Source organism: Pseudorasbora parva, chromosome 14 (genome assembly GCF_024679245.1).
Source record: "Pseudorasbora parva isolate DD20220531a chromosome 14, ASM2467924v1, whole genome shotgun sequence".
NCBI lineage: Eukaryota > Metazoa > Chordata > Actinopteri > Cypriniformes > Gobionidae > Pseudorasbora > Pseudorasbora parva.
Window position 1 is genome coordinate 4,930,281 of NC_090185.1, and position 12,228 is coordinate 4,942,508.

Genomic DNA, 12,228 nt, shown 5'->3' on the forward strand with positions numbered 1-12,228 from the left:
CTAGGACGAGTTTGAAAAAGTTGGTTTTCAGTTAATTAAAAATGGCGGGAAAATTTACATAATGGAAAATAACATCATATGGTGCAATCGAATCGGCTTAAGCCAAGGAATCAGAGGAAAAAGAATTTTGTTTCTATCCCTTATGGTTCAAAAGTTATTAGCATAAACATGAGTGAAACTTTGGACAGTTGGTGGCGCTAGAGGGAAGGGTTTAGAGACTCCAAATTTGGTCTGTTTACTATTGGTACTGACCTCTATCAGTGTACCAAATTTCATAACTTTTCCACAAACGGTTCTATGGGCTGCCATAGACTTCCATGGCGGAATAATAATAATAAGAAGAAATCTAACGATTTCAAGAGCACCTTCGGTGCTTGGCCCCTAATAAAGAATAGCACTTAACTATCCATTAATTTTTGTTTGTTTGTGCCAAAAAAAAAAAAGTGTACTGTGCTTAATTAACTGAGACTTCTTCCAGCTCTTACAGGTTGTTGGCCTTGTCTGTTTCGTTGCTTCTATTGCTCTCCCCTTTTTTGTAAGTCACTTTGGGTTAAAGCGTCTGCTAAATGATTAAATGTAAATGTGAATACGCTCTGTCTCTATATTCAAGTATTTAAATGAGTTTAAGTTAGTCGTGTGCTAGTATGTCAGATGGAGCGTCACTGACTGCCGTAAACCATGATGGCATAGTGAGCATTTATACAACAATGATAAAATAATGCGCTGACACAAAACAGGAAATTACTTGTGATACCTAAGTGCTTTTAAAAACATATACTTCTGTACTTTAACTCTAGTAAAAACAACAACTTTCACTTGTGACAGAGTAATATTTGGCCAGTAGTACTTTTACTTTTACTCAAGTAATGAAGTTGTGTAGTTTGTCCTTTGCACTTTCATTACTGTAAGACTCTCATACCGTCGCTCCGCTTTAGCTCCTAATCAGTCTTTCTCATTTAACGTGACAATCATTTTGAAAGGGAAACAGTCATCATTCTCACTTTCTGCTTGACTGATGCTGATGAACTGACACGCGTTGAGCCTGACAGGTGATTTAAAGACGCGCAGACATTGGGTACTGGGACATCTCTGTTAAACCGCACAGTCCCCTGTGGCCTCCGATCGATACCAGACCAGGACGGGGCCTTTTTTTAGACCGTCGACCAACAGCAGATGAACTGGAGATGCTTGGGTTTTACCCTCAAGGTCTCCAGACATCGAGCCAGCGGCTACTGACACTATCGAATAGCTGACCGCGGTTGGCCTACGGGCTCACACTCTTCCTGTCCCAACACACTCCTCATTATTTGAGGGCGCAGTGGTCATTCTGCTGACCTTGGACCAGATGGGAGTCAATGCAAGTTAAACTGATATGACCCACATGACACCAGAGTGACCGCAGTCACTTTTCCTAGATGTTAGTAAACTCTACCGTACGCAAGTCCTTGCTCCCCCGCAGGGTTTAGCCTTGGATTAGTTTTCCTCATATTTAAAGGAATATTTCCTCCACCGTTTTTTCATATTAAACTGTTATTCCCTTAACTAACATTAGTTGACACACACCTCTCTCGTCTCAGTATGTGCTCTTAATCTCTCTGACGCGCGGTGACGATCTGATAGCATTTAGCTTAGCCCACTAAGACCAGTTCATTCACTATGGAACCAAACAGAGATCAAGTTAGAAGCAACCAAACACCTCCACGTGTTCCCTATTTAAATACAGTTACACCAATAGCTGAACGATCAAATATGGTCACAAAATGAAACGTGGCGCTTTTCTAAGCAGGTTAAAAAGGAGAACTATAATGTATGTTGGAATAGCACTTGAGAGATAAGAGAGGTATGTATCAACTCGCTTTATTTAACGGAATAACAGTCTAAAGGCCCTTTCACACTGGACGCGATTTTGACGTGCGAATAATTCGCGCAATGTTTTTTTTTTTCCGATCAGCTGTTTGTGTAATGAGCGCTTCCACACCGAACGCGAATGTGCTGAGGCGAAAAAAACGACATTTATTTTTTTCGTTTCAATGTCGATTTTTTTTTTACTCTAGCGGCGACAAAAACAGGTTCAAGCAATCACATAATAGGAAACAAAGGTGACGAAATGTCCAGTTGATGTCATGAGCTATTCAATCAACTTTAACCTTTGCCAGGCATGGCATTTCTTATGAGATTACAGCTTTAAGCTGTACAGCTGCAGCTGTGTTTGCCCACTGTATGTTAAGCCCCTTTCACACTGCGATTCCGGCAAATACACGGATAATGCGACCCGGCATTTGTTCCCGGGCCGCTAGATTTGGGCCATTCACACTGCCAGCGAAATACCGTAATATGTGCGCTTTCACACACAACCCGTAACGGTCCCAGAACGAGTTGACACGTGACATCCTGATGTGACGTATAACGGCGAGCGATCTCAGCTTCAGAGCGGATAGTAAGGAGCTCCGTGGTCTCGACTTGTGTCCAGTTTGCGCACGTTTCTGCTTGTTTAATTTTAGTTTCTTTTGTAGACGAACACTCTCTGCGTTTAAAACACCGACTAGCTCTTCTGGCACTGCAGGGTTGTATTATTGAAAAAACAAGCTCTAGGAGTCGCACGATAACTACGTAAACGTTGCGGCATTAGTTTCGGCTTTTGTTCACACAGCGCTCGTCCCGGGTCGAATACCGCAATATTACTAGGTCCCCGACCCGGGTCGAATTCGGTAATCAATCCCGGGACGTGGTTGCTTTCACACAGAAGGCGACCCGGCAATGCTCCGGGAATATTGCGGGTCCGACGTGCAGTGTGAAAGGGGCTATAGAGACAGCAATAACTTAACTTATTACCTTTTATGAATAGTTGATTTTTTTCTAAACATTGTGTCCGCGATTATGGAAAGTGAACGTGTTGCCATCAGTAGGCTACGTCTGTGGCACTGAAATGTTTACATTGTGACTCGACTGGAAACATCTGCTCGGAGCGATTGATTCCCTGAAGTGCGCGGTTTGTCTCGTCAGATGCGCTGCTGTCTCTGGAGGAGATCCTCAAATTGTCCCACAGACTTTAGAAAGTAAGTGCAGAACCGGCTATGATAAAGTCTTAGCTCCTGTTCAAGATTAGCATCCTCCCCTTCAGACTCTCTGTTCTTTAAGACTGGCTGCACCCAAAACCTTCCTCTCGGTCCTTTAAATAAAATGAAAAGCTCGTCTTCACTGAATGATGAAGTGTCCGTGTTTTCTCAGCTGTCGCTGCGGATGTTTTGGAATGTTAGAGCTCAAACGTCGCAAATTCGTGTCGCGGCTGATATGAATGGTTTTGACGCGAAATATTTGCATGCGAAATATTCGCTTATTCGTTACGCGTCTGGTGTGAAAGGACCTTAATATGAAAAAACATTGTAGTATCCCTTTAGGGTAGGACTTTCTCAGTCTTGGGAACTTTTCCTTTTTTGTTGCCTGTCCCTTTTGTGTCCTCAGGGCTCAATTTTGTCTCGTTCTTCCTTTATATATTTGATAAACATGGCATTCTTTATCATTTGTATGCTAATGATTGATTAACTAACAGTGAAACATGGAAAGCAACGTTCTCTTCAGTCTCCGTTTTTAAATGTCTGGCTGTGGTGGGGTTGATTTAAAAAAAAAAAAAAGCTGGGAACCTCAAAATATATATCACCAAATTGTGACGGCTAGACGACTGGGTCAGAGCATCTCCAAAACTGCAGCTCTTGTGGGCTGTTCCCGGTCTGCAGTGGTCAGTATCTATCAAAAGTGCTCCAAGGAAGGACCAGTGGAGAACCGGCCACAGGGTCATGGGCGGCCAAGGCTCATTGATGCACGTGGGGAGCGAAGGCTGGCCCGTGTGGTCCGATCAAACAGACGAGCTACTGGAGCTCAAACTGCTCCAGAAGTTAATGCTGGTTCAGATAGAAAGCTGTCAGAATACACAGAGCATCTCAGTTTGAGGCGTATGGGGCGGCAGAGCCGCTGACCAGTCAGGGTGACCTCTGACCCCTGACCCCACCGAAAGCACCAACAGTGGCACGTGAGCATCAGAACTGGACCACGGAGCAATGGAAGAAGGTGGCCTGGTCTGAGGAATCACGTGTTCTTTTACAACACGTGGATGTCCGGGTGTGTGTGTGTGTGGCTTACCTGGGGAACACATGGCCCCAGGATGCACTATGGGAAGAAGGCGAGCCGGCGGAGGCAGTGTGGTGCTTTGGGCAATGTTCTGCTGGGAAACCTTGGGTCCTCCATCCATGTGGATGTTACTTTGACACGCTCCACCTACCTAAGCATTGCTGTGACCATGTTCAGCCTTTCATGGAAACGGTATTCCCTACACATTGTTTTATAAATATCTATATCTATATTATATTTTATTTTATATAATTTATATAAGTAATATATTAGAAGAAACATATTTGATTTATTATTCACTACAAAAAGGTTAGAATATCAAAATCAAGTAACTTGGGTGAAAGTTTTAGATGACCAAAAATTGATGGGAACCTTCTCAGAATACATAAGAGCCAAAATAGTTGACTGTAATGTAAACATTAGCACAAAACACACACACACACACACACTTCCTCACATCCACCATCAGCTCTTACACGCTGCATTTTTAAAATTATAAGACATAAATAAGATATTCGGTTGGAGGGCAGGATAATTGTATATTGATTGTAAATAATAGAGCGGCCCCTGCGCGTACATCACAATAAAGAGCCCACTGCTGCAATTTCACAGGCTCGGGGCCCGAGGCCTTTGGCCGTGAAGGAAACGCAGCTGCAGTCCTTTCACACAAACTATTGTGCTGTCCCAGCATGCCGTTCTGCAAAGAAAAGCAGTTATTACACAGCATCGCCCTCATCAAAAGAGCCAGAGCGTCTTCATACAACCTGCGACAGAGCGGAGCTTCAATCCGCACTTCCTCAGCTTCAATGAAACTGCACCAATCCCTCTTGCCAAACGCTGCGCTATGAATAATTTTCTGAAGTTGTGAGACGTGGCATCTGAGAGGCGTTGAATGACAGCTCGGAGAGTCGAGGAAAGAGCAAACCGGCTTCAAACGCTCTGGTATCTCCATCTGTTTAATTGAACACCATAATCTTCAGTTACGCATGAAAAGACATCCGCTTTTTGGAAGTAAAAGGGGTTGTGAATGTTGATTTTGAAGAACCCAAACAGCAAAATACTGATCTGAAGCACCTATAATGCAACCTCAAGAGCGTTTTCATTCGTCAAAGAACCATAGCAGCTCAAAAACCACCATAAATCTGTTCTTACACCCAAAGTGCAGCAAAGAACTGCTGAAGAACCTTAAAACAGGGCCCTACATTTTGTAAAAATGTGGGTAAAGAATACATTTTATGAATTTAAAGGTGCACTGTGTAACTATTAAAGCTGAAGGGGGAAAAAACAACAACAAGGGCCCTAAAAAATTGACAATATAGTTCAAATGTACAAGATTTCAGTTAGATTAGTAAAATTATACAATTAAACCAGAATTAAAAATTTAATTGGACAACAACAAATAAAATATTTTTTAATACAATTTTATTTAAATAGACAGATTTCATAAGGCCTTAAAAAAAATTTTTTTAAACTTTTAATAAAGTTCAATTGTATAAGCTTCATTGTTTTAATTAACATGCTTTCTGATTCCTAAAACTATCAGGGCTCGACATTAACGCTTGTCTGCTTGTCCGGGACAAGTGGATTTTTTTAAGGGACAAGTGAAAGAAAAATTTACTTGCCCGACGGACGAGCCTGATTAAAACAAAAAATAGCTAGCGAATCACCAAAATGCAAGAATGATTGTGCATTAATTTAGTGTAAGTGGCGATCGATAGTGGTGGATAATAATATATAATGAACTGACGATAATAAGGTCGCGCTGTTGACGCTCGTGCAACCTCTCGAGGAGAAATTACAACACTAGAGCGTTTGAGCTGTTTTCCTGAACACCATCACGACTGAAAATGACACTGCTTTCATATGACAGCTTCATAAACAATAAATTAACATTCACTGACATTAACATTCACTAAGTCACTTAGTCACATTTTAGATGCAATATTGAGTGCTTTTGTTCCATTTCAGCAGCGAAAATCGTTCACACACACAGAACCGTAACGCGTCTCACAGCAACAAGTGTGTTACTGAACGATTCAGTGTTTGAATGAATCGTTTGAATGAACGACTCAATGACTCGCTCATTAAGACGGCCACCTGCTGCCACCTACTGGAGGTTTAGTTTCATGTTTAAACATTTATTTCCAACATTTCTTTTTTTGTCTATTCAAAACTACAAATCTCTAAACATTATTTAACGCAGTTGTTATTTTTCAGTGTAAATTATTTAATTTGTTTGGTAACAGCCCTTCAGTGCCTTATTTTAATTGAATGTATTGATCAAATTTAACAATATAAAATGAAACCTGAAGCATAGCCTATATTTAATAAGATTAGGGGGAAATGCCCTTATATATTAATATATTATATATTAAATTTGTCAAAGCTAATTGAACATTTGTAAGAATATTGCTTCAGAATAAATTATATTTACAACACACAAAAAAAAAAAAAAAAAAAAAAAAAAAAAAAATTCGAACTTTTCCGGACAAGCAAATTTTTTACTCGGACAAGTGAATGAACGATTTACTTCCGAAGGACAAGCACATGAACATGCTTAATGTCAAGCCCTGACTATTAATTTAAAATATAATCCAACTAAATTTTTACTGGAAAAACCAGTAAGTCAATCCAGAAGACATAAGCCTTCTTAAACCTCTATTCTTTGCGAAAGAGGGATAAAAAAAAGTGCAACGGAAACAAAAACATTGAAAAATGATATACGACCCTGCCAAATCCTGGGTAAAGAGATGCTGATTCGGGACTTATATTAATCACAGGATTTCTGTGTTTGGCGAAATGGCAGGTCATTTGTGAGGGAATTTTTACTTTACAAATTACAGACATGGCGGATTCGCACAGGATTAAGATCACAGACATTATCTGCAATTATTACAGATGACCAGAGGTCACCAGGTGATACTAATCTAAAGTTATGGAATAAACAACCAGACAGAAGGCATTAAATATATCATTTTAGTTGAGAACATTGGGCCTCATTCATGAAACGAGCAGAAAGAATTTGTGTGTAAATCGTTCGTAAAGCCGCTCTGACGTAAATTTTCGGATTCACGAAAATTTTCATATTTTCAAAATGTTAGTTGGTACGAAAGAAATCGTACCAGAAGAGCACCAAGGTGTTTAGCTGGCTAAAACATGCTTTGGTGGACACACGATAATTTAATATTTATTGCTAGTCATATGGCCAATTGGTCTCTTCAACATTTATGCAAAATCCTGGATCCAAACCTGAGGAAGAAGTCCAGAAGAGTCCACAGCGTTCCTGGTCACGTATTTGCAGTTGTAACTCATGGGCGGGGAATATGCAAATTATGAATAATCGTGCATGCACATCCTATTTACGCATGTTTGGAATTCACTAACATACACACGTTTAACTAACGAATCCGTGGTATACGAAGCGTTTGTGAATCTGGAGCAGAGTTTTCGTAAAGGTCCCTTTTACGCGTAAATTACTCAGAATTTGCTCATATTTACGAAAGTTTCATGAATGAGGCCCATTGTGTGTAAACTAAGGCTATGTCCAAACTAATCCGTTTTCGTTTAAAAAATAAATAAATCAAATAAAAAGCGGACAAATTTGAAAACGCCGTCTTCGCATCGTGAAGACTGAGGTACCTGAAAGCGATGACGCATGTTTAGTTATGTGATGTAAATTGTACCAATAGATATGTTTGTGTATACCGCTATTGTAGAAGTTATGTGCTATTCACTTTCACACAGCTGCTAAAATACATTACTTTACACACTTCATATCACAGTCGTGCAAGGATGACAAAATTTACTTGCAATTGCTGTCCGAGTGGAACACAAGTGGAGTTGCGTTTTACACCAAACATAATAATGGTTGACCGAGTGCGACCTTGACACATCAGTGAACGGTGAGATATTTTGCTAAATAAAAGGATCCTGCCAGAAGAACTGTGGGATAACTTTATGAGGTCTGTATCATATCAGTGAGCTTTCACACATGCGCAGTGAGTGAAACGTCAGTAAACGCCAAATTCAAGTGCGGATAAGAAATTTTGGAAAACGGTAGTGTGGACGGAGAGCGTTTTGAAACGAAAACTCAGTTTTCAAATCTATCTGGATTAATGTAGATGTAGCCTTAGCTAAGAGGTGGTTGATTTTATGATTTGACTTGTTTAACTTTAGCGAATGTTTAGTGTTGCTGTTTGAGCACAAACAACATCTGCAAAGTTTCAACGCTCAAATTTCAAAGCAAAGGAAGATATTTTCCTTTACAGAAATCTCTTTTTAAGGACTACAACAAACGGCTGATAGGGACTACAAAGAGCTTCTTCACGGGTTCGTGACATCACTAACCCTAAAATTTACATAAACCCCGCCCTCGGGAACATGTTGAGAACATAGACTGTAAAAAAATATGGACGACTCGACATCATCCGTTTCCGCTTGCCATAGTTGAAGCTTTCAGGCGGCCTGCACGGCGCTGACATCTTGAGACCGAGTCTGCGCAGTAGAGAACAGGAAGTAGAGCAGGAAGTACAGCTGCGATATCAAAAGCCCGCCCACACTCTCGCAGATGCAGAACAATTAATTATGTTGGTGTGAAATAAACGGTTATGGAAATGTAGAAATTAAAGTAGAAATTAAATTAAAGTAGAAATTAAATGTAGAAATTAAATGTTAGAAAATAAAAAAGAAATTAAATGTTAGAAATTAAAGTAGAAATTAAATTAAAGTAGAAATTAAATGTAGAAATTAAATGTAGAAATTAAAATGTAGAAATTAAAGCTCCAATCTGCTCCCAAAAATCCCGAAAAAAGTCTGTTAGTGCCTCAGTGACAACTTCACTCCGAGAAGCCGTTGATCTCAGCTGTCAATCATGACGTCACACAGCCGTTTTTATAGCATCTAATAAATAACTAACACTAAACTTATTTTAAAAACCAACACTTGAAATGAAATCATCGTGATGATAACTGCCTTCAGTGACAAACTAACTCTGGGGAAAAAATACTTTATAATTTTATTGTTTAGTTTGCCTCGCGTCCATTAGAAAACACAGAGGGGCGGCTATACTGGTACCAGCCACCAGGGGGCGATCGAGGCGCGAAAGCTTCAGTATCTGAGAGGGATACTGCGGGCCTGGTTGAGAAGAGGAAGAGTTGTTGTAGTCAAGCACATTTGGGAGTAAAGGCTGAACGGTTTGTGCGTGTGTGGTAATCAGAGCTGCTAACATGAGCTCTTGAAGCCCCGCCCCCTTCTTGAAAGGGGGCGGGGAGCAGCAGCTCATTTGCATTTAAAGGGACGCACACAAAAACTGGGTATTTTTGCTCACCCTCAAAAAGTGACAATTTTAACATGCTATAAAAATGATCAGTGAATTATTTTGAGCTAGAACTTCCCGTACACACTCTGGGGACATCAGAGACAGAAAAGAGGCATTATAAGACCCCTTTAAAATAAAAAGTTATTTGTTTCTCAGAGCAATGGATAGCTTCTCTACAGCATACAAAGTCTGGTTTACATCTCTCTGACTGAACTCCCTCCTCACACACTTCTCTTCACTGACAGCACTACATACGCATGCATGCCAACGCATTTCTTTTTTCTCTGCGATGTAGATCTTCAGTCACGTCACACAACCCTAAAGCCCCGGAGAATGTCTGAGAGAGAGAGAGAAAATTACCCGGCACAGATAATATTCATTCTTTGACGTGCATTACGCATGCAAACTGCGTCGACGGCATCTGTACAGTACGGGCATGTCTTTAAGTACATGGAGGAGGAGTGAGAGCATCTTGTGCATCATTATTCAGCGTCAGACCAACAGCTGAATAATGCGCTAATAATTGCGTTGCAGCGTGAGGGAATGTGTGTTTGTTTGTTCCTGCAGAGCTTTGATAGATGGTTGAGTGCGTTCTGAACAGAGGAGGGGTCGTCTGCTGGCATTGTGCATCTTCTCTTTGGATGCTGGATAAGAGGAAAACTGGGATGTTTAGGCCAGGTGCCCACTAAAGCGTTTCTTTCTAAGTCCAGGATATTTTTTCAGTTGTTTTCAATGGGAGTGCCGCTTATTGACAAGGCGCTGACGTCTACTTCACAAGAGGCAGACTGATCTCATGAAATGGCGGATGTATGACACGTCAATTCGTATGCCTTTTTGGTGTGCTATCAAGACGCATAATGGCTTTTTAGCGTGTTTATCAACGCTGTTTCATTCTATCGCTCTACACTGGCCGTACCCCTAAACCTACCCATCACACACACACACACACACACACTGCCCCTAAACCTGACCATCACACACACACACTGCCCCTAAACCTACCCATCACACACACACACAGCCCCTAAACCTACCTACCCATCACAAGAAACATTCTGCATTTTTACATTTTCAAAAAAACAATTTAGTATGTTTATAAATCCATTTACCTTGTGGACACACACACATATTCAGACCTTTTAAATGCGTGACGTTAACTCAAACTCTTCTCTAAGAGTCCACACGAAGCCAGCGCTTTCCCAATCCAATCTTTTTTTTTTCCTTGTTTCAAGAAATATCAGCGTCCACACGAGATTACGAAAACTGACTATAAACGATGTAGTTTGCATGCCAGGCCAGTGTGTGGCGCTGTAATTCTGCCACAGAAATACACTAAAAACGGAGAAGAAGAGTTGTGGCTAGAAGGGGTATAGCAGTGGTCGGAGGGGAGCCAAAATCTCAATACAATAACAATAAATACATTTGCTACTTAACAGATGTGTTTTATTAACGCCTACAGCTACCCAACCCTAAACCTACCATTACAATAATGCAGATACCGTAGTTGTATCCCCTAACTCTTTCACCGTGCTGGACGTAGTGTGATGACATCACAGTTTCAGAAAATATACGGTTTCACCGAACACACGAAAACGGAAGATGACCGCTTTCAGATTTACCCACTTTGCGACCCGGTTTCGAAAAATATCGGATTCATGCTTTTAAAACGCAGGATCCGTTTTGACGAAACGCTGATACGGTACAAAATTTATACGTATACAGCTAAACGCGTCTCCGTGTGGACGGGGCCTAAACCTACCCCTTTGTGTATTATAAAAAAAACAGGATATAGCAGGCAGATACGACTGCAGGCACAATTTATTCAGAAAGCACAAATATTCCAAGTGTTCTGAGGCCAAACGATTGATTTGTGTGAAGAAAATCCCCAAAAGCGATCAGAATGGCGAGTCCATCCGCCAAAAATTAATAATACATCAAATATTGACGCCGGAAGAAACGTCAGTCGTCAGGTCAGCTTTAACAGGATTGGGTGTCATGTGTCTCGTGACCGATCGCGTTATTCTAAAGAGTCGTCGGCGTCGGCATGTGTGTATCATTTGAATGAGAAATTTGAACGAGTTTGTGTGTGTTCTGTTTGCGAAGGGGCGCGATCATTATTTCAATGACTAAAACATTAAAGGTCCCGTTTGTGTGTTTTCGAAGCTTTGATGATGTTTACAGTGTGCAATATAACATGAGTTCATGTTTCGCGTGTAAAAAAACAGTATTTTTCACACAATTGACTTATCTGTACAGCGCTGTTTCCTCTGTCCTAAAAACGGCCTGATGATTTCCTTGTTCTATGAAGTCCCTCCTTCAGAAACACGTAACGAGTTCTGATTGGGCCAGCGCTTCCCGTGTTGTGATTGGACAGCAGCTTAGCGCACTGTGCCCGGAAAGGTCCCGCCTCTTACCATAACGGGGCGATGACAGCGCTGAATGCGCGCTCTTCTCCACGTGGGAGAGCAACGAGACCACGCCCCCTATTTTGCGTGTTCTTGTGGGCGGAGCTTTAGTCAACAAACGGTTCTAGTGACGTCATCACAGCAGGAAGTGCAGCGGTGTAGTCCAAACCGGCCGCTCGCTGTAGGCTTTGAAAGGGAACTTCTTAACTTAAATAAAATATCTCGCTTGGCATTGAACTTTGAGCTTTATAATTTTACAGGTATTATTTATGCTCTAACAGCAACATTACACACTAACTAAAGTTTGAAAGATGGAATCGTGAAGAACGGGACCTTTAAGATTAACTCTATTCTCCACATGAAGATATCGTATATGACTTC